Below are 22,597 nucleotides of genomic sequence, written 5' to 3' on the forward strand. Positions count from 1 at the left end.
TTAATTTTTTCATTAATCCATGAAAGTTACAATGCATTGCAGTGCCTTACAGTTATATAATCAGTGGTATAAAATGAACATCAAATTTCTTTACCACTAAACATCCACATGATCCTATAAAAGCAGAAACTGGGTAAAACAAAAATAGAGGTTAGCAGGTTCGTCACTTACAGTACAGCAAATAGTACTGTAATTTTCTCTAACATCATTAAAAGGGGATTCATATATAAAGAATACAACAAAGGAGAGCAAGGGCACCCCTGTCTTGTACCCCGTGTTATATATACCGAGTCTGACTCAAGACCCATGATACATATCTTAGCAGTTGGATGTCTTTATAAAACTTGAATGGCTGGGATGCAGTTTTGCTTAAAGCCTGCTTGTCGTAATACTGCCCATAAAAATTCCCATGTGACCCGGTCGAACGCTTTTTCGGCGTCTAATAAAATCAAACTGAATTTATTCCCCATGGTGTTAGCTATATCTACCAAAGTTACCACCCGATTAATGTGATTAGTCATTCCTCTCTTAGGTATAAACCCATGTTGTTGAGTTTACACTAACGGGGTAATTACATCAGCCAGCCAGGTTGTGAGGATTTTGGCATAAATTTTGCCATCTGAATTTAATAATGATATAGGTTGATACGAACCTGGTTGTTCAGCAGGCTTATCTTTCTTTTTAAAAACTAAGGGGCAGCTCCTGCTTGTACCTGTAAAAAAGTGGTGAGCATATCGGTTTTAAGCTTGTTAAAAAAGTTTTATATATTTCCAGCTGTAGCTTATCGGGCCCTGCTGCTTTGCCAGAGGCGAAACTATTAATAGCTCCTTCTAGTTCTTCCAAAATAATTGGTTTCCTCAAGCCTTTCTGCATCTAGCGGGTCAACTGTTTTACAGTTAAGGCTCTGTAGCAGCCTTTCCCCGACTTGTACATCAGAAGACTCCCAAGTATAAAGTGCCTCATAATAATCGTGGAACACCTTTAAGATCCCTTCATCTGTATCTACCATATTCCTCCTAGCATCTGCTACTGGTCTGAGTCTTTGGGTCACCTCCCTTGATCGCAACCTTTGTGCCAAACAGCGCCCAGTTGCCTCCCATAACTTTGGTTACTGTTAATAGAATGCTTCCTGGCTATTCCTTTACTCCTGTGTAACTTTATATTAGCCTTATACCTGGCTATCTGCATCTGCAGATCAGAGATCTCAAGTCCAGCCTGAATCCCCTGCATAGGTTTTTCTTTCGCTATTGACAGGTTGCCAGATAATTCTTGTAAGGCTGCTAGCATTTGCTTATGTAGCCCAAAGCTAAAAGTCTCACCCCTAAAGCCCACCTTTAAAGCATCCCACACAAACCCAATCCGAGCCGTGTTGCGGTATATAGCCAACAATTGCTCAATCCACACCTTCATATGTGCCACATATTCACTATCAAGAAGCAACTTTCTGTCAAACGAGAACGTTCACGGCCTTATTCCAGTCCTGAGCATACCAAGATTCAATACTAGGATGCCGTGATCCGAAGAGATCCGTGGGTGCACCTGAAAGTTAGCACCCGACAATAAAAGTCCGGATAAAAAATAATAATCTAGTCTTGCCAGTTTCTGGTAAGTGTGTGAATAAAAGGTATATCCAGGGTCCGACCCCCTCAGTACCGCCCATGTGTCCACCAGACCATGATCTGCCAATAAAGACTGAAGTGCCTTAAAAACTTCAGGTTTCCTCCTGCTATAGTTTGACCCATAAAATGATCAAATAGTGCACTTTAAGCTACCGATCATACATTCTGCAATGGCCCACCTCCCTGCTTTATCTGCTAGTTCTCTTCCGGTCCCCGGTATATGATTTTTTACCAATATCGTTACTTCCATATAGTAGATGATTGCTCTGTGCATACCAACACATTAAACCCCAGCTCTGCCAATAATTTTCTTTTGCTCCATGAGATGTGGGTTTCTTGAACACATACCAGGTCTGGTTGTAGCAACTGCAATTCTGCCAAGACCCGTTGTCTCTTATTACAATTGTTCAACACGCAAACATTCAGGGAGCAGAGCCGAATGCCACCCCTTTTACGCCTACCCCTCATCTATATTCCCAACATAAGGACCATATGTCTAAAACCATTGAATTTCTTATTTAGCCTCACTGCCCCATCATGGATTCTATTTACCAGTGACCCCCCCGTCACCAATCCACCCCCACCACTTTTCCCTACACAGCTTCAGCCGAAGCTGTGGCCTCCCCCCACGTTTCCCCAAAAAAGAGGCTTGAAAACACAGGGCCACGGAGATGAAACAAGCTTCTGCCCCACCACCTAAAAAAAACCCTGCTTTACAATTAAACCACAAAGCAACACAAAATCAACACAGAAAGTAAAACACTTTGCCACTAAATCTAAGAATTTGATCCAAACATTTCTAACACACTTAATCAAAGTGAATAATCTATAGCCCACACCACTTTACATAGGTTTCTTCCCTTATCTCCCTTACAGAGATTGCAGGTACTCCTTAGTCGCTGACTCTGTTGTAAAGAACCGCACATGCTCATTATAGATAACCTTGAGCTTGTCTGGGTTAAGCAGAAAAGCTTGCACATTTTTATCTCGGAATGGAGTAATAAGCTGACGCAATTGCCATCTCTTTACAAACGTAAGGGGGCAATAATCAGGGCGCACAAAGTACTCTATTCCCTTTCCACTTTTCTTTCTATCTGGTCGTGCCAAATCATAAACTGCCTCTCTCGCCAAGAAGTTGTTGACTGATATTAAAATTACCCTTGGTCTACTAGTATTCTGACCTGATCTATTGCGCTGTGTGAAGGGGAACCTATGCACTCGCTGGATCTCCCGATCCCAATCCCAATCCCATTGGGATAACCCAGGAAAAGCCTCAGAGAACAGTCAATAACAAATTTCCGTGCATCCTGCCCCTCCTCCCCCTCAGGAATGTCCAATACATGGAGAATATTGCGCCACAGGCGATTCTCCATGTCTGTAATCTTCCAGAGGGTGTCATCCTCTGCAGTGCCCAGCGCCTTTGTTGTTGTTTTTCACGCAGCGAGCACATCCTCTAGGTTCGAGATACGTGTCTCAGCCTCAGTGAACCTCTCGACGAACTCGGAGAATGATTTTGCAATCCTCCGCACCGAGTTCTGGAGTTTACAACACGCTCCTTGTGTGCGCTGGTTCTTGGTGCAGGTCTCCTCCCTATGGGCCATTATACTCTGATAAATAAGAGCCAAAGAAATGTCTTCAGGGTTCTCCATAGTATTTAAATCAGATTGTATACCCCTATCTGCTCCATTGGTCCCAGACTCGCCCATGAATGAGTAATCCCACTGAAAGGAATCTGTACTTTTCGCTATCTGAAGGCCTGCACCCACACCTGAGTCACCCCTCTTACGAACTGTACTAGGGAGGCCACCCCTCTGTTTAGTCTGAGAGCTCAAATCTGTCTTGTCCCCCGAGATATCAGAAGGGTCTGACATTGAAAAGAAAGGAAAGTCCCCTGAGTCACTCTCCTTTGTGGAGTCCTGATTGCCAGCCTTATTTCCAGTCACCCCCTTCTCAGCGCTCTCCAAGGGCATTTCAATGCTTTTTCCGCCTTTCTCCCCCTCTTTAGCTATGTATCGGGGGTTGTCACCCGCTGTGCCCTCCTTATCAGGTGTTGGGTCAGAGGGAGAGTTCTCCCCTAGCGCGCCAGTTTCAATACTCTGTGCATCAACGTTAGTCATAGATTTAGGGTGTAGTTGTTTCTTTAGCTTTCCAGAAAGAAACAGAGCAGGAACGGATTTCTTACAGCCCTCCACGCTGGTTTTCTCAGCATTCGGGTCGGGTTTCTTCCTCTCTGCTTCCCACACTCCCCCGTTCTCAGACGTCTCCATGACGTTTCTCGCCCTTCCCCGTCCTGCCTTCGGGGGTATAGCAGCGTTTCGCATCCTAGTCTCTGGGACAGTGTCGGTTTTCGTCAGCACTCCATGCACACTGAATCCACCGTGCGCATACCCGGAAGCCTGCTTTGCCAAGACTAGCAGCCACCAGATAACCACACAAGGAACCAGACAAGCGCTCCACAGCATCCCACCGAGTCACGCACTCCAGATCAGCCGCACTGGACTCTACCCTCAGTCCCGCATGGCTAAAGTCGAACTCAGGAAGCCACTGCTAGGAATGCGGTTAGTGGGACAGGGGGGAGAGCTCCGGGAGCTCGAACTCACACGACTGCACTCACGGCCGCCATCTTGCCTCGGTCCTTTTTTTCTAAGAATCATTCTCAAATCTTTGCTAGAGAAATGAAAAATAGAATATTCCTCTTGTTTCATATACAAACCTAGCACTGGTAATGCAGCTATGTTTCAAGACACCCCCGCCTGGCCCTGGACAATGAGAATTCATATAAGATTCTTCTTCAAGAGAAGTTACATTATATTTAAGAGGTTTAAAGCAATCTAGCTATTCTCCACAATATAGGACAGGAGCTGCCTGTAACAATCAATGATTTTTTGCAGAGCGCCATACCTAGCAATGTTTTTGTCATTAAACCCCAACACATTGAAACAAAACATGCTCATTATCAAGGCACTTTAAGGATGAAGACATTTAGCAGAAGGAAGGTATAGTTTCCTCACCTAGATAGCAAGGTGGACAATATTCTGAACAGTTCCAATTATCCTAAAGGAATTTCCTGCCACTGAATCGGACCAAGTCACCACAGATTTCGGCAACACACAAAATGTTATGTTATATTGGATTGTATAGCGCACTAATCACCCATGAAGGTATCCAAGTGCTTGGGCAGGTGTGTGATTCCCTTGGTGTCTAAGGGAAAAGACAGGTCCTCAGCTTCTTGCAGAACTCAAGAAGTGAGGAGAAAGCTCTTATCTGTTGAGGAAGGTCGATCCATGTTGTGGGTGCAATGCAGGAGAAAGAGCAACCTTGTGCTCTGCTTTTGCAGATGCAGGTAATATGGGAGAATGAAGAGTGGGTTGGTGAAAGTGTATGTGGCTGTTCAGGTATATTGGTCCTATGTTGACTACTGTATAAAACACCCCAAAGTAGAGATACCATAGACCATCTCACCCAAGTTCAGTAATACCAATGACAGAGAAAATTATATTTAATCATGGACTGATAATTGAGCTGAAAACTGACAATGCCTCCTTTTTGCATTGCAGAGTACTAGCAAAATATTTGGCATCACTAAACGTCTATGAACCTCCAGTTTATTCCCTTAGAGGCCTTAGGTTAAGGTAGAAGATGTGTGAGTCACGAAAATCTTGAGCATAATAAGTCGAATTGCATGCACTGAAGATAAATTATAGAACAGACTGCAGGAAGGTGGAACTCTGACTACACGGTTACCCCCACTTTTTTCCTAGTGTTTTGCTGGTGTTCGACTTGGTTGGACTGGGACCCTGCTATTCAGGCCCCCAGTCTATCTGCTTTCTCTATAAAATGGACTCCATGTACTTTAGGTACATACCAGATTGGTTACTGGGTCACCCTTGTGAGCCCCTGTATATGGTACCTTAGGAACCCAGGGCATAGATGCACCCTAGGCCTACCAGGGGAAGCAACATGTCTTGTGCCACCCCTGGTTAGCCTTCCAAACTGACACCACAGGGCTGTACTTACAGCCTGGGTAAGGTGGTGTAATCACCCCTTACTTAGATATAGTATATCTATATCTACCTTATATATAGTCACATAGGGCCTTCTGTATCAACACATTTCCCCATAGACACAGATTGGGCAAAACCCTTTGATACATTTGGCCCATAGTAACTAGTAACCTATAAGTCCCTTCTATGGCAGGCCTTGACAATCCTGGAGGCAGAGTGCTTGGTTTTGTGTGAGAGGGTGCCCTAGCATGAGCTGAGCCACTCTGCAGCTTTCGGAACCATCTTTTTATAGCTGTTCTATGATATAGCCATATCATATACTCTTAAGGGCATTATAATCCTCGCTGTTAATGCTAACTTTGGTTTGGCTTTATCAAAACATGTCGTGTAAGGTGTCAAACACTTTGGAATACAACCCCCCCTGCCAATTCTGGCGGAGGGGGTAGCATTCCACCCTTCTAAAGGGGGAAGACATATAGTTACTGTTAAACCCGGTTAAAGTTAAACAGAGCCCCAGCATCACAAAATGGATGCTGTTGCCACAGACACGAGTCTGCCGTCCTGCTGCTGGACGAAACCCCGGCAGGTGAGGCCTGGACAATAGGTTTCCTGTCAGATAGGCTTTAGTGTATTGGGGCAGGGAGGGTTGCATTCAGTGAATGCTTTTCAGACACTGCCTGGGGCACACAAGGTGCTCAATGCATTTCCCAGTTCAAACCGGTTGCTGGGGCACTCAGCCCAAGCTTTGGCGTGAAACTGGACAAAGGGGAAGGGGTGTAACCACCCCCTCCCCAGGTCCACCCATAGGAGGGACCTTAGAGTTAATCCAACCCCTAAACTTACTATAAGTATAGAACCCCAGTCCCTAGGACTTTAGATTATCCTGGACAAAACCCTGATACATAATTCCTGGACCTTCAACACTCCATTTTGACTGGAAGAATCTCCCTTGTGGTCAAGGAGTGACTACCCTGTCCAAACAGGCACCAACAGCATATTTGCCGGTCTGCATTTTCAAGGCTCCCACCGGATCTCAAAGAATCTGCGCCATAGGACATAGACTTCCAGACATCTCTGATGCTGACCTGCACTCCCAGCAAAGCTGAGACCTGTGGCGGACACGAGAGACATGGGACCGGAACTCCTGGACATCCTGCATTTTTGCTACTGCACCTACTTCCCGAGGAATCCCGAAGTTGTGCATTGTGGTATTTGAAGCCCCTGCCCGGAGCACCGTTTGCACTGAAGCTCAGAAGTCCACTCTCCACGAGTGTCCTGTGGGCCCGCTTTGTGCATTTCAGCTCGATGCGTCTTTGTGGTTCCTAGTCCGTTGGTTAGTGAGCCCCCCTGAACACCAATCTTCACTTTCTTTAGCTTCCCTGGTTGCTCAAGGCTTGCTCCCACACCTCTCCAAAGGAGGAGTTCCTCAGACCTTGCTGGTTTGCACCGAAGCCCATCAGGACATCTTGCATGGAATGCATTTTCCAAGGCATAGAAAGTCAATGGTAACCAGGCCAACTTCTCACACATACTATTCAAAATGGTAGTGCAAATGGGTCATTTTAGGATACTTCCCCCATCAACCATGAACATTTTTTGAATGCTGTACACCCAGATTTATGCCTTGACTGTTTTTCTGGCTGCTGAACTCAGTACATTTTATTACAGATAGCAAGTGGTAAAGAGCAGTGGTAAAAAGCATATGCTCGCCCTTTCAACAAAATGAAATTAGCATACTCGCGATTGGCATACTTAACTTATCAATAAGTCTCAAATAAGTCTCAAGGATAGGTACAAAAGTGTACCAAGGGCCTGTAAGCTCAATGTAACAAGAGCACCTCAGCACCCATTGTGCCATCCAGTAAGTGAAAGCATAAACAAGACTGAAGGCCGAAGCTCTGTAGCTTAATTGTACAGTTTTAAACTACAAATTTGACCTGTCAAAAAAAAACTTTTGACAGGCCTAAGCATTTCTTTTGTATACTAATAAGTCACCCCAAAGTAGGTCTTACATCGCATATGGCGGGCCACATTTTACTTAACAATAAAAGTTTTTGTAACATTAAAAAGGCACTAATAGCTATTTTCACTGTAGAAGGGCTGGCTGTTTCATAGAAAGGCATGTTTAATACAATATTAAATGTAATAATGGTATCTCTGGCTAGAACACAGCAAAAAAATTAATGCCTGGACTTTTTGAAATATGTATTTCAACCCAATTCACTAGTAAAGTCATATTTGTAATACATATTTTGGAAAAGGTTGGTTTAGAAAGTTACCATGACCCTGCATAAAGCCTCTAGAGGACCATTTGCAGGAGCTTCAAGTTTCGCCTGGAAGCTAATTAGCCCTGTTGAAGTGGTGTGAGGCCCTTGCATGTGGGGAGGTATTCTGCTTTTTGGCCGGATGCCATCTGGCCTGTGCCAAGGAACTTGATTAACTTCAGAGGCGTACCCTGTCAAAGGCAAATGTAAGCCGATACCTGGGCAGGGCCCTTCTTCATTCACCTAGTCAGACTGGTACCAATCCAAGTGAGAGAGGGGCTGCCCAGAACTGGTTTAGAGCAACCACAGAAGAGGGGTTCCTTATTTCCCAGGCCACCCCCTCTGAGGTGGGCACACAGACTATGCACAAGTGGAAAAGGGGTTCACCATTTTGGATTCAGGCAGAGAATGGGTACTGTGGAATTGTGTACAGTAGGGTGCACATAAAGTGATGCAAAAGTGAGTGGAGTTACCTCTGGAAACTTTTTCCCTATTGGTTTGAAAGGGGTCAAGAGTCACTGCACCAACAAATTTTACATTTTTCAGGCTCAAATTTGGAACCCACAGTACTCTCCTCAGAACACTTTCTTGACCTCTTGAAGAACAGAAGAGAACTGAGTCTGCTTCCTGTGATCTGAGAAGTGCCTAGAAGACTGTACCTGCTCTCCCTTTTGTACCCATGGCAACAAAGTGGACTCCAAAGGCCATAAGGTTGACCTTCTGTTCAAATTACAGGGACAAAACAAGCTACAAAAAAAGCTTTTGAACAGCTTCCCAGCTGACCAGTTCCAACAGGACTGCCCTTGACTCCGCTACTGGCCTCTGCTGAAGTGCTTCTTGACCCCCAAGTGCATCTCCAAGGTCCTGGACCCTTGGCTGGTGTCAAAGTTACTCATCTTGAATTTTCATGGAACTTGAAACTTAGAAATATTTTGGCTTCAAAGACCTACGGAGGCCTGGGACCAACTTGCCAAACTGATCCGATGAATGTGCGCTGCTGCTGGGCCAAAGATTCAGGTTGCTGCCAGTCACGGCTTTTCTGCAGCAGCAAATTTGATTTACTGAGACCTCGCTGAGAAGGTATCTGGCCCAGTGGAGCCTTCTTTGGCTAAAGCCTTCAGCCTTGCCCGCTGGAAGAATCCAAGCTCCAAAGCCCAAAGGTAGAAATCTTCACCAGGCAAAGGAGCAAAAGTATTCAGCCATCAAGGGACCTTCTGTGAATGCAAAATTCAAATTTGCCCCTTTCTGAGCTTTCCTGCCAAAAGTCAATGGCTTCACTGGGACCTTGTTCTGTGGCTATCCAATGAAGTGGAGCCCCTTTCAGTCATAGCCTGCTGCCTTGCCCCTCTGAAGATTTTTTACTTCTATTTCACAGACTATGGGGCCGATTACAATCTCGTCCGGAAAGCAGTCCAACTGAATCGGTTACAGAATACTTTCCGAACGACTCGGGTTCGGGGAGTCCACCCAATAGATTATGATGCTTCCAAACCTTGTTCAGTCCGATTCCCACTGACTTCAATAGGGGCCCGTGTCCTGAACTAGAACACACTCTCATTGAGAAAAGAGGTAGTTGGGGAAAACCTTGCACCTTGTGGTGGGCACCCATGGTGACTGCCACACTTAGCATTTTTGGGAATAGGGAACCCATGGGTACCCCCACAGGCCCAATTCGGAGGCCCTTGAGTGAAGGGGGCCCTCAAAGTCAGATTCCGACAGGCGATCTGTCTCAGTACAACTGATTCGGAAAGGGCTGTCAGAATCTGACATCCCAATCGCTCGACTGGAAAACGGTCGGTAGACCACTACTATTCGGCTCCGATGACTCAATTCCTCCTAATGCCTTTCGTAACCGAGTCGGATAGTCTAAATGCTTTCCAGCCATTGTACTCACTCGTTGGGAAAGGTGTCCAAGTTGGTTGGAAAGGTTGGTTCTTAATCGGATTCAGAATAATCGAATGCCATTAGGAGCCTTTCTGGACGACATCGTAATCGAACCCTAAATCTGAAGAAAACATTTTGGACCGGAACTAACCTGGTTTCTGCATTCAATGCACAAACCATTGCTGTTGGCTATAACTTCTGCCTAGGTACCTATTAAATGCAACCAAATTACTATCACTGGCACTTAACACTGTTTAGTGCTATTTTCACATTTAAACCATGAAAATTTGTAACTCTGTTTTCCCTTATTGGATTTTAGTCATTTTGGTAGCATTTATTAATTTTAATATACTCCATTAGTCTGAATTGTTTGGGGATTTTTCTTGTGCTTAAATTTATTACAGCTGTGGTACTGCATAAATACTCTATGCATTGCCTGCAAGCTAATCCTCTCTTCTCTGTACCATAATTACAATGGGGTAAAGCTCAGGTTAATTTAGTGAATTTAAGAGTTCATCCTCACAAGGGTTGTGGTTATTACTTGAGATGGATGCTCACCCGCTGATTTAATACCCCAATTTCATACAGTTAGGTTTTAACCAAGGCCTTGACGCCGGCCACTAAGGTTTGTCAGAGAATGCGGGTGACAGTTCCTAAGATTTGGAGGACCTACACCAAAGAGGCTCTTCACTAGCCACTAGTCCCCACAGAAAGGAGGCTGTCATTGGGTCATCTTTTTCCAGAGACAGCCAGAGCAGGCATAAAGTGTCCATTTAAATCCAGCCCTATGAAGCCCGCTAAGAAACTTCTTTTTATGATCTTTTTGTTTTATGTGCTTAATTCTTGTCTGTTTGTTTTTCTAGTGACTCTACATCCTACGCGCAGGAAAGTGCCCTTTTGGTATGGTTACCCTCACACACACATTTTTGGTCCATTGCTGATAGTGATGACTCTGAAAGTGCACTGTAGCCTGCTACCCAGACCCCAGTTCCAGGGCTATCTCTCTAAAACTGCTAAATTTGAATTGGTTACCCCAATTGGCAGAGGACTTTAACCCCCTTATAAGTCCCTAGTATATGGTACTAGTGGTACCCAGGGCATGGGTAAGGAGTCACCAGGACCTGAAGCAATGTTTGTTCCACCCTTAGTGACCCAAGTAAACCACTAACTTCAGGCCTGCCATTGCAGACTTCTGGATCAGTGCAAACTGCTCGAACTCGACTTTGCGCTCACCATGAATAGCCAAGTCAATGTATTATTTTTAATAAATGTCAGTCACCCCTAAGGAAGGCCTTTTAAATCCTAGGAGGCAGATTGCATTATATTAAAGGTGTGGACATCCAAGTGCAAGCTTATATGACCCTATAGTCACCTTTACCACTAAAGAACACTATAAGTGATGGACGGGCTGGATGTATGATATTACAACGCATGCTTTTACATTGCATGCTTTTACATTGCAACTTTTACAACACATGGCTTTACAACGTATAGTGTTGAGGGATGCTGGATAGTGAATAGTTTAATTTACTATTCCAACTGCAGTCCCCGTGGATAGTAGGGAAGGTGTTGGATAGTAAATGAAATCTATTCCCTATCCTAGAGCGCCCCCCAGCGCAATGCGTTGTAATGGTTTGCGTTGTAAAAGTTGCGATGTAAAAGCACTGCGTGGTAAAAGTTGCGTTGTAAAGGATGTTTCCCGGACGGGCCATAGGAAAACATGGGCTAGCACATGGGCAAACCCGAGGTTGGCAGTTCCATTATGGTACTGCCTAAATATGTAATGTTTGGTATCAATGTGCCTCCTCACCTCTGACATGAATCTCGTGTTGAGGATAATGTGGCATGCACCCAAGTGGCTACCTTAGAGTTTGCCCACCTGGTTACCTCAGCTTTTCCTGTGCTCTGACTGCCAGCCAGTGCTTGCTGCTGCCCTGACATGAATCTGACCCCCTTCCAGAAGGTGGGAACTCTCCCATGAGTCAGAAACATTGGCCTGGAGGGGAAGGAGGTCACATCTCCCTACCTGACAGGCTGGCAAGTGAAGTGGCACATCTAGGCGGTGAGCTGCAAAGGCTGCACCACCTGTGATATGCAACCAGGCTGCATACCAAAGGAGGAAAAAGCCCTCTCCCTGCCCCCAGGCATATTTGGACCTGAGGAGGCAGGAAAATTAGGCAGTCAGGAAGTGTACACCCCTAGAAGACTAGCCACACCTCTAGATTTGGCTACTCCATCGGTACCTCGATTCCCTACAGAGCGGGCCTCATTGACCTGAGCGAGCGCCAGGCGAGGTGAGGCCATCCCCAAGCAAAATTTTGGGAGCGGATGGTTTCTACACACCATGACTTCATCTCCTACCAATATTTACACACAGAGCTGGTAGGGTATTGTTTTTGGCATGGTACGTACATTTATATTTAGATACTTTTTCACTATCACAGTTGCAGTAGTGTTGTATTAGGTCCTGAAGAAAGCCTTTCTAGGCTGAAACATGTCGACCGATTGATTCATCTAAGGATGGTAATATTTGTTTTCATCCATTCACACTCTGCTTTTAATCTTGTCACCATGGTGACCGTCTGAATAAAGGTTTATTAGGCACCATGCTAGTCATTTTTATCTCACCACTTTCTAAATAGCACATATGCTTTGAACACCGCAACTTTTCTCACTTCCCACATCCCTTCACACACTGCTACCTAGATTTCCATCACTGGTGTACCATACACTAGTAGTTGTACTCACATTTCCCTCAAGGTGAGACACCTAGTGGATACCAGGCTGGTTTTTCAAAATCCCAGATGATGAAGTTCCGCCAATGGGTGGACTGATGGGTTTACATTTCCTCTGCTCTCCCACACTAACAAACTGGGTCACCAGGATATCATCATCCCCTATTTAAACTTGTTTGAAATCATCTTATTGCAAGAGACCTGGTCACAGACGGCTCACCAACTGGAAGGATATATAAATTATTACACCCCAGCACTTAGGCAACGTAAGTTTGGGCACAGAAGTAGTGGCCTGGCATTCTATGCAGTAGCAAACAGTGCCATTCATTCCTGGGAAGAAAGTAGTGACACTACAGGGCTGCCAGTAGTATGCATTCTCCTCAAAACTGCTGATGGGCAGCCAAAGAGACTAACTCTGATAAATGTCTACATTTGTCCCAACTAAGCCTCAAGGGCAGCTCTCTCCAAGAAACAGACTTACATGGTTCTAAACTTCAGATCACAAAACCCCAGTATTAACATTATAATATCAGGAGATTTCAATATGTGGCTAATGACCAACTTACCTACAAACTAGATACCACAGATGCAAGATGACTACTGGACAACACCATCCCAGGCATGTCCTGGGTGGCATAAAGAGGACCGGAGAGTACGGGCTCTCAGAGGAAACCTGGAACACCTTGGTCTAAGAGCCCTCAATGGTCGATTCCTCCCTGACAAGCAACCTGGCCCCTCCTACCTAACAAACACTAGAGCCTCCTTAATTGATCACACAGTCTGCCCTTATTGAAAAAGATCATCTCATTTGGGTTCGGCAATAAAATGGATAGCTACCATCGCCCTCAAGAGCTTACCTTCAATATTAGGATTGACAAGTATGATGCTGCAGCAGACCAAGGATTTGAAAGCTGCACAATCAATCTTAAATGCATTAAGTACTCTATGAACAATCTTCCCACCCTGGTCGCAGAACCCAAACTATCACTAGTCAACATCCATAACCTAGAGGAAGATCCAGTCACTAGCTGGGCAGCGTTCACTAAAAAGCTGGCAGACTGGCATGCAAAGCCGATACCGGGAAAGACAAAGCCGAATGCTACACAAGGACCGGATCCAGTCACATAATAAAGAGCGCAAAAAAGAGGGTCAATATGTTGTAGAGAAGCCTCAAAAAGTCACAGATGGACCCACAAATATTAAGCAGTTTGAGGGAGGCACGAAGACATCTGAAGGTAGAGAAAAGGGAACATCAAAGGAAACCATGGAATTCGGTCTGTCAGGGAAAATGGGACCCCCACACTTCCAGGTATCGGATGATCGACGCCGCGCGGGAGAATTGCTACTCCCATTGGCCTCGGCAGATGTCTGACGTCAGACGCCTCGCCGAGCGTGACGTCCAAGACCGGTAAAGAGTGAGGAACCGGCAGGAGACCCCGCCGATTATTCCTGGTGTCCGGTTCGTTGAGTTTGCTTTCTGCAGCAGTCAGAGAATTCCCTGGTAGGGTAAGGGTGCTGCTAGGCACCGCTTATTTCTACTTTGTTACTTGAAGTCCAGGATGGCTTTATCTCGTACATGCTTGGAGTGAATGGATGTGTCAGTGCTCATTAACATATGTTTCCTACGTTGGCGAGTCCTTATTACTTTATTCTTTGGGATTGAGTGACTCATGCGAGGGAAAAACATTATAGTTTAGGTGCATTAACATTTGCTCATATTCTCATTGCAATTACCCCGTTGAGGGGCTATTGTCATTTCTTCTCTGTTGGTGAGTCCGTGGCAGGGGCTAATGCAAGGAAGGTGTTGTAGCCTAAATTAATGATTGGGCTTTTACCATGCAGAGAGTGATAACGAACTCTCAATACTGTTCCTTTGTTATCTCATTCAAGTTTGCAGTATTACCATTACTTGGAATATATTCTATTGCATGTTCAAGACTTCCTTGTTTGCCTATGATTTTTACTGCACCTTTTGTACATTAAAACATTTAATCAAAGTTTTCCACAAATTGTCTTTACACATCCACAGGGGTGGTCAGAAGAAGGTGATCCTTGTTGCTTGTGTTTCCGGCCTTCTTACACTGATATCAAGGGTATGTATTTAGACCCAGAAATTAGTTTCCTCACTTACTACAAGGATCTTTAGGTGAGATAGGTTTTCCAAAGTGTATAGTCTCATCTGTTTCGTTTATTGCAGTATATGGTGAAGGAATTGCGATTAACAGCTCACCACCCCTTTCTGCACAGCAGCATTTTCTTTCTTTACAGGTTAGTTGAAGGTTGGGTCCATCTAGATATACAGGGAGTGCTGATAGTCATTTCATCTGAATGATCATAACTGATGGTCTTTTCTCTTGTGTTCACAGGTCTCCCTCCCCGCTGACCCATCCTTCCCTTCCCCCGCTTGACCATCATAAAGTCTGTGTGTAATTATATCCAGACTTGGGGATGTCGAGAGGTGGACCCCTAAGAGCATCGGTTCAATCTTGAGGATACATTCAGGCCTGGGACATGTTCAGGACAAAATTATTGTATGACTCCAGGACAAATAACTCTGCAAATTTCTGGCGTACTATAAACAGTTTGGGCCGCACCTTGCCAAAAATGGCCTCTTCCAACATCTTGGAGCCAGAGTGATATCATTTTTTACAAGAACACTTTAATAAGCAATCCCCACTTGATCACTCTCATATGCAGGGGGAAGGCCAGAGGCCAGCAGTAACCCAGAAACCATGAAAGGGAGCCGTGATCAGGCCACTCCTTGGTGCCCGATTGATCACTGAAGACCTAGTCTGGAAACAAATTACCAAAGGATACAGAGAAGGGGCACCAGTACCAGGCGGCATTCCACCTGCTCTTTATAAGGAGGACCCAATATTTTGTTCTATCCAATTAGTCCCGGTTTATATATCAATACTAGAGAAGGACTGTATTCCCCTCTTGGCATGGCTCGATACTCACTCCCATATTTGGGGGGGAGATAAAAAAATCTCCGGGAACTATCGTATGATAGCTGTAATTAAAAATGAAGCAAAGTATTTCTCCGGCGCGCTTCTTGATTCACTACAAACATGGGCCAAGACTAATGAAATCATATACCCAAATCAAACTGGCTTCACAAAGCACACAGGGACAGCTGTGAATGTTATTGCTCTTTCCCTACTGATCGATCCGGCAGAATCTAGCAATCAACCTGTCTATATGAGCTTTATCGACTGCAAATCTGCTTTTGACAGAGTTGATAGGGGGAAACTTTGGCAGGAACTTGTGTACCTTAATATACCAGATACTTTGCTCAGGGCCCTGCTGCACCATGATACATGGGTGAGAATAAAAATCGGAAATGGATTGCGCTTGTCATAGCCCATAACCACTATGCAGGGCCTCAAGCAAGGTTGTTTACTTGCACCGACTCTTCTTAACTATTTCCCATCCAATATATCTCTGGCCCCAAAGCACAATAAATTCTTATCCGCCCAAACTTTGTTGGTTTTGCCTTTCAAACTTACTGTATGCAAATGATCTGGTTCTTATCAGTAAAACAAAGACTGGCTTACAACGTCTCCTGGATGCAATTGCCATATTCCCAACTAGGAACGGACTGCTGATTAACAAAAATAAAATCCAGATCCTTGTGGTTCGAGGTCCTAGAACACAAAAGCAGACATGGTTTTGCGAGCAGGAAAAACTTGAAGCAACTAAAATCCACAAGTATCTAGGAGTCCACTTTAATGACAGCAGCAGTTACAGGAGCCAGCTGAACACAATAAAAACAGAAGGGCATTGCACTATTCTTCGCCCTTAGATCTGTTTACACAATATTAAAAGGTATCACACTTATGCCTATCCTTCAAGTAGCCCAGGCCCATGTTATTCTGACCTTAACATATTGGAGTGAGGCAATTAAAGGACGGGAGAGCGCGATATTTGTTAAAGTGATCACAAAGATTTATAGAGCAGTTTTCCAGCTTCCTTCCCATAATTAATCGGCTCAAATAAGACTAGAATTTGGTATAATCAGACAGGCGCTGGCATGTAAGGCGGCCTTTGCAATAAGCTGCCACAAACTTAGGGCAGCAAAGGAAGGAACTCTGGCTAATCACCTATGGATTGAACTAGCCACAAAACAAAGGTCGACGGGAAAGCTCAATTTCACTCAAGCCCTTAGCACACTCAGCTTAGCAACCACATGGTAACTAACAATCAGTCACCAGGAATTTAAAAGGATGGCAAAAATCAGCACCAGGGAGCTTTCATTAACTGAAGACAAGGCAAACCTCTCTGCACTGGAACATGGCTGGATGATACTGGGTACCTATAAACATCTGAAACCAAAGTGCTACTTAAACAACCCCTACAACGAAAGGCCAAAGACACCTTTCATGAAGCTGGGATTGGGGGTAATCCCAATCCCCTGCCATTTTCCAGCCTGGAAAAGGGGTAAGGACAGCCGCGGACGGTAGTGGGAGTACCGCCGGGCGGTGACGTAGAGAGGGGGAGGAGCAGAGTAGGGGGTAGTAATGTATGGATTACCGACTTTAGCAGGTAAGTACACATAAAAATAAATACAACAAATTTCGTGGCGTGCACTGCATCACCTAAATGCGCGCAACGAAATTTGTTTTATTTATTTTTATGTTTAATTACCTGGTAAAGTCCGTAATCCATACATTACTACCCCCCCGCCCACCCTGCCCCTCCCCCTTCCCACATCACCGGCTAGCCGGTACTCCCACTACCGGCCGCGGCTGGGTAAGGAACAGGTAACTTGCAGGCTCTGCAATCAGCAACATGAGGACATAATACAAGCTCTGTGCTCATGTCCAACCCTCCTGTAGGACACTAGGGCTCTTTTACGAAGGGGGGGATTGCTAATGATATAAGATCCAACAGGGAGGCAGTGTTGGCTTGCTTTGACCCCTCTAACATCATGCTAAATTGTGCTTTGGTCAAATTCATCCACTGCTTCTCAAAAAAGATAGAGGCAGAGGACCTTGTAGGCAAAGGGCAAAGCAGTGAATAGGTCATTATATGGCCTTGTAGCCCTCTCTGTCTGACTGTTCCACCTTGACTGTAACCGCCTCTCAGCTGGGATCATCAAACATGACTGGTTGTCATTGCTGGGTCAGGTTACACAGGCATCTAGGAAGTATATAAACTTTCTCTAATCAAACTTTTCACACTCCAACTGCGTTACATCCCCAGCTTTCCCTATTTTACATAAGCACGCACTTTAGAAGACTGGACCACCGCTTGCCACATGTAAATCCAGTTATTTTTATTCCTGTTTTAACCATGTATTTATTTTTTTGTAAATTTGGAAACTTGGATCTGATGCTATTTCAAAAATGTTGCAAAGGTTTTTAATTAATCATGCAATAAAGAGTTTCTTTACAGTCAGGAACTTTTGAAATATAATCAGGGCAGGGTACAGCTCCTTACCAGCCATTCTGTCAGGAAGACCCTCTCCCCTCACACCTAGGCTCCATTTTCCTCAATATCTAATAGCAATACACAACCCACAGCAGAAGAGGCATTCCCATTCATGTGACTCAGGACCCAGTTAGTTTGGGCAGTAAAATGCAAACTTTCTAAAAGTGGAATTTCCCAACACTGAAAATCATACTTTACCAGTAAAGAAGATTTTAAATTACAATTTTTTTTGAGCACGCCTCTATCTGGTCCAAAATTAACTTTACAGGTTTTTCATTGTTAGGACAAGTATAACTTAAAAAACACCTGTTTTCATTTTTACAAACCAATCACCCTGTCCTGAGTGGTTAGGCCAACCTTAGGGGTGACTTCTATGAATTAAGGGCCTAATTACGAGTCTGGCGGTCCGAGGACCCCCAGACTCGTGGTGGCGCGTCAGTGGCGGACCACCCACGGCTGCATTGGCGCTCTGACCGTCCTCTTACAACTAGGGCAGTCGGACCGCCATGGGACTGCAGCAAACCACCAGGGATCAGAGATACTCGGTGGTGGCGCTGCGGTCTTGAGGCTGCAATATGAAGGAACTGTATTTGGCTTTCCCATTGTGGTGTCCACTTTCAGAGGTACCTCAGTAGGACCGCCAAATAAAGCCTGCCAGACATGAGGAAACTCATATTTGTTGGTGTGGGAGCAGGCCGCCAGCGTGGAGGTCTGCTCCTGCATAGCCAAACTCGTAATCAGGCTCTAAAAAGGAAGGTTTAGCCCCGGCAAAAGATATACTATGCACGGTGAATACAGCAGCTTAAAATGCACCACTGGCTGTAGTGGCCGGCCTAAGACACTTTTTACATTGTTACTTGAGTGGGTGACACAATAGGTGCTGCTGCCCACTAGAAACATTGACTTTACTGGCCCTAGGTACAGGTAGCACCTTTTACTATGGACATACAAGTACAATAAATGTGCCAATTGCGTGTAGGACAATGTTACCATGTTTTAAGGAGAGAGCACAAGCCCTGCTTAGCAAGGATAATATTGACAGCTACCAGATTAGCCCATAAAAAGAAACGTGCAATGAGCTACACATGATCTTAAAGAAACACACAATGTCACCTATGTAAATGTGTTTGCAATGAAGAGTCCACAGACAAAAACATTACCTAGAAGGGCCTATTACGGCTAGTGCAGACCCTGAATCCACATTTCAAAATTAATTGCAAGAAATTCCACAGTTTATAGGCAAACACACCCACCAACAAACATTTCACTGGGCTAGCCCTTTAAGGAACAATAAAATGAACTCTGACTGTACATGCATTACAAACATTACACAGTTCAGTGATTTATACTCCCTACGCATGTATTATCTTACAAAAAATATGCACACCAAGTCGGTGAGCTCAGCACACCGGTGCTTGTCACTGTAAGAACCTATGCATACTGCTTTTGAGAACACTTGTTTGCGATTTGATAACATTCCTGAATGATTCGGTCACAGGCCTAATGATTGTGTTTCACATACTATACATAATAGACAGAAATATACGTGCTTAATACAAGATAATCTTATCCTGAACTGTAGGGCTTGGCCCTACATATTTTGTTTACCATCGAATTCCAAAGTCCAACTATAGCCGCTCTCTCGAGAAGAATAAGCTTCACTTGCAAAGCCAATGCGGCCGAAATGTCTTCTAAATCTGTTTGTAGCACCTCAACACGTATATTTTAGCACTACACAACTTTCCGCAGTTGCTGGTGTGCCTCTTTACATTTCGGCGTTATCCAAACAGAAAAAGAAAAGTTTGTTTAGTTTAAAGAAAAAAAAATCCGAGCTGCTCTAAAATAATGGGTGCGGCAATAGAAAGCCAGGGAAGGAATAAAGAGCAAAGTAAACAAGTGTGTTGTAAGAAATCCAGTTTCAACTGCTTTGGGCAATTCGGAGCGTGCTTGTGAAATAAAAGACAGAACAGGGAATTACACAGTGAAATGTATTACTCATAAAACAGTAATTAGTTTGGCATGCAGGCAAAAATGCATTGGATAAAAAACACCAGTGTCCCACCTTGGAATAATCCAACAGACCGGTTTTAAAGATGCTCATTTGCCTCAGGAGCCTGGAGATTGTGGCTGCCCTTGGCCTCCGCAGGGGGCAACCTCAGAGGGCGGCCAGCCTTTAGTTGCATTTGGGTGCCTCCCCACCCCCACTCGCTTCTGCTGGACTCCAGGAGGAGTCCCCTTACAGGGCGCGCCGGACATGTCATGTCCAGCGCAGGAGGACGGGGAGGGGTATTTAGGCCTCCCCCCGCCATTCCTGTTCCTCTTTGCAACCCGACACGCCGTCTCTCACCCTACAGCGTACCCAGCATGGGACAGGCAAGGGAAGTTTAGAGGATGTTGTAATGTTTTCTTTGTCGTTGCAGGCGGAGTTACAGGGCGATCTGGAGGCAGTCTGGGTACAGAAGGATACCTCTGCAAGAGCGCAATAGGGGTGCCAGAGCCAAATCACAGGATCCTCATAGGAGGGTCCTAGAACAATGACGTTGGCGCCCCATTAGTCCTTTAGGGCGGTTGTGGGCCTGAACAACTGGGGGTTAGCCTTGCTATGCTCAGCCCTGAAAGGGGCGTGAGTAATAAGGGACCAATGTGTCACGTGATCCAGTAAGGGGATCACCCCTGTAAGGGTAGCGCTTATTGGGTTTTTTACAGTGCTTGGCTCATCAGGCATGCAGGGCAGCATATGTTAGTACGGCTACCTGCCCTTGGATCGCCCGTAAAATAACCCACCATAATTTGCATACTTTTCTATGGAATAAACCTGCAGCAATATTTTCTCCAAACAAAAAACGTTGTATTGTGTATTTATTCATGCATGCCTATTCTACTTTGGTGTGGGTGGGGGTCTTGCGCCTATAATGGAGCTAAGAAGGGGTCAGTCCCCTAGCATTCACCATCACTCTTTAGCCAGTTGTACAAATGGCTCTCTATTTTGCTACCACTATGGTTGTAATTGGACCCTCCTCCCCTTCCATCGCAATCATTTCAAATAACCCCACACTGCCCTCTCTAAAGCTCTGATGGCATGCAGATGAATAATGGAAGGGTTGTGCAGAGAAACACTAGCAGTTGTTTAAAATGGAATGACTCCCCTCCCCCTCCCCCGTAGAATGTGATGAGGGCACCCCAAATCTGGATCTTAGGTATATTTATTTGCATTCGGCTGAATTGGGCCCCCCCCTTGATGGGGGTGAAAATCCCTTGGAAGGTTGTCCCCCCCTCCCCCTGCACTGCAAGGGACCACCAGTGCGCCCCTGTATTGTCATATGAAAGATCACTGCAGGAGTGCATGTTGCAATCAGAGGCGTAACTAGAGCCAAATTTCGAGGGGGGGGGGGGGGGCTGCTGAGAAAAATTCCTCCAGCATTTACCAAGTGGAGGTCCAGAGTCTCTGAGAAGGTGTGAAAAAGAACAAAGCCCAATTAACAAGCAAATGGTCTTTTAAAGACCTGTGAAGTACTCGGTGGGGCTCCAGCCCGGGAACCTGTCTCAGCCAGGGCTGCCACACGGATGTACGTCGTTACAACAAATGCTTTTACAACGCATGCCTTTACGACGCAACTTTTACAACGCAAGTCGTTACAACGACTTGCGTTGGGGGGCGCTGGATAGTGAATAGTTTAATTTACTATTCCAACTCCAGTCCCCGTGGATAGTAGGGAAGGTGTTGGATAGTAAATTAAAACTATTCCCTATCCTAGAGCGCCCCCCAGCGCAAGTCGTTCCAATGACTTGCATTGTAATGGTTGCATCGTAAAGGCACTTTGTTGTAAAAGTTACGTTGTAAACGCTGTTCTCCTGCCACACACGAGGGGAGGGGTGTGAAGCCCTTTGAACCCAACGGGCGGTGCACGCCTGGTTGCAATACATAAACAAATGCTGGTTGCTACCAAACTAGCGAGAAGAAAGAAGGATACTTCAACAAGAAATCCCACAGTTCCTTTCCCCAACTAATGGATGCCCCAGAATGGTTCAACTAGAATCCGTGGCCCAGTCCCTTACTTTGGAGCATTTCTTACTTTGTGTGGATTATGTAGTATGGGACCTTCCAATTGGTTGGAAGATCATCCAACCATGTCACACTTTGGGGTTTTCGAGTGAGTAGTTTTTTTAGACTGCCTTACACAATTTCTGACCCACATAGACCCCCTGCCGCCACCCTGCTATCATCAGTGCGGCCCTCCGTCACACCACAGACCGTACTTTGTGGCCCCCTGAGCAAATGTTTGCGAGTCCCCATGTGCTAGACAGTCTGTGCTGGCTGCAGTCAGCCAGTGACCTTCGGTGTGCAGGGTGCGTTTGGAGTGGTGCAGTCATCTGTGTCTTACACTGCCAGTTTTTGCCTTTAGATGAATTAAAAAATGGGGCCTAGTCATAAAGGCATTGTGGAGAACGTAATTCTCCTACTACACTCAGCTACATTCCATTTCATAGCCTCCTGAAATGGCCAAAAAACGTTTACACTGTGAATGAAATGGAAACATTTAGGAAATATTAGGATTCAGTTATTAAGCACTGTGCACTTTTCGCTTTTAATTCGGAGTTTAACGGTTTGGTTCCAATTCACAATGGCATCAAAGGAACGTAAGAGTATGTAAATGAGT

The 22,597-nt window shown here is 45.1% G+C and overlaps 1 protein-coding gene across 3 annotated transcripts in view; it reads right to left on the reverse strand.

The window, feature by feature from the left end:
* LOC147677778 (fatty acyl-CoA hydrolase precursor, medium chain-like) overlaps positions 1-22,597 on the reverse strand; it is a 356,692-nt gene that overhangs the window by 332,348 nt on the left and 1,747 nt on the right. The window lies entirely within an intron of this gene.

This window comes from Lissotriton vulgaris, chromosome 12 (genome assembly GCF_964263255.1).
Source record: "Lissotriton vulgaris chromosome 12, aLisVul1.2, whole genome shotgun sequence".
Taxonomy (NCBI): domain Eukaryota; kingdom Metazoa; phylum Chordata; class Amphibia; order Caudata; family Salamandridae; genus Lissotriton; species Lissotriton vulgaris.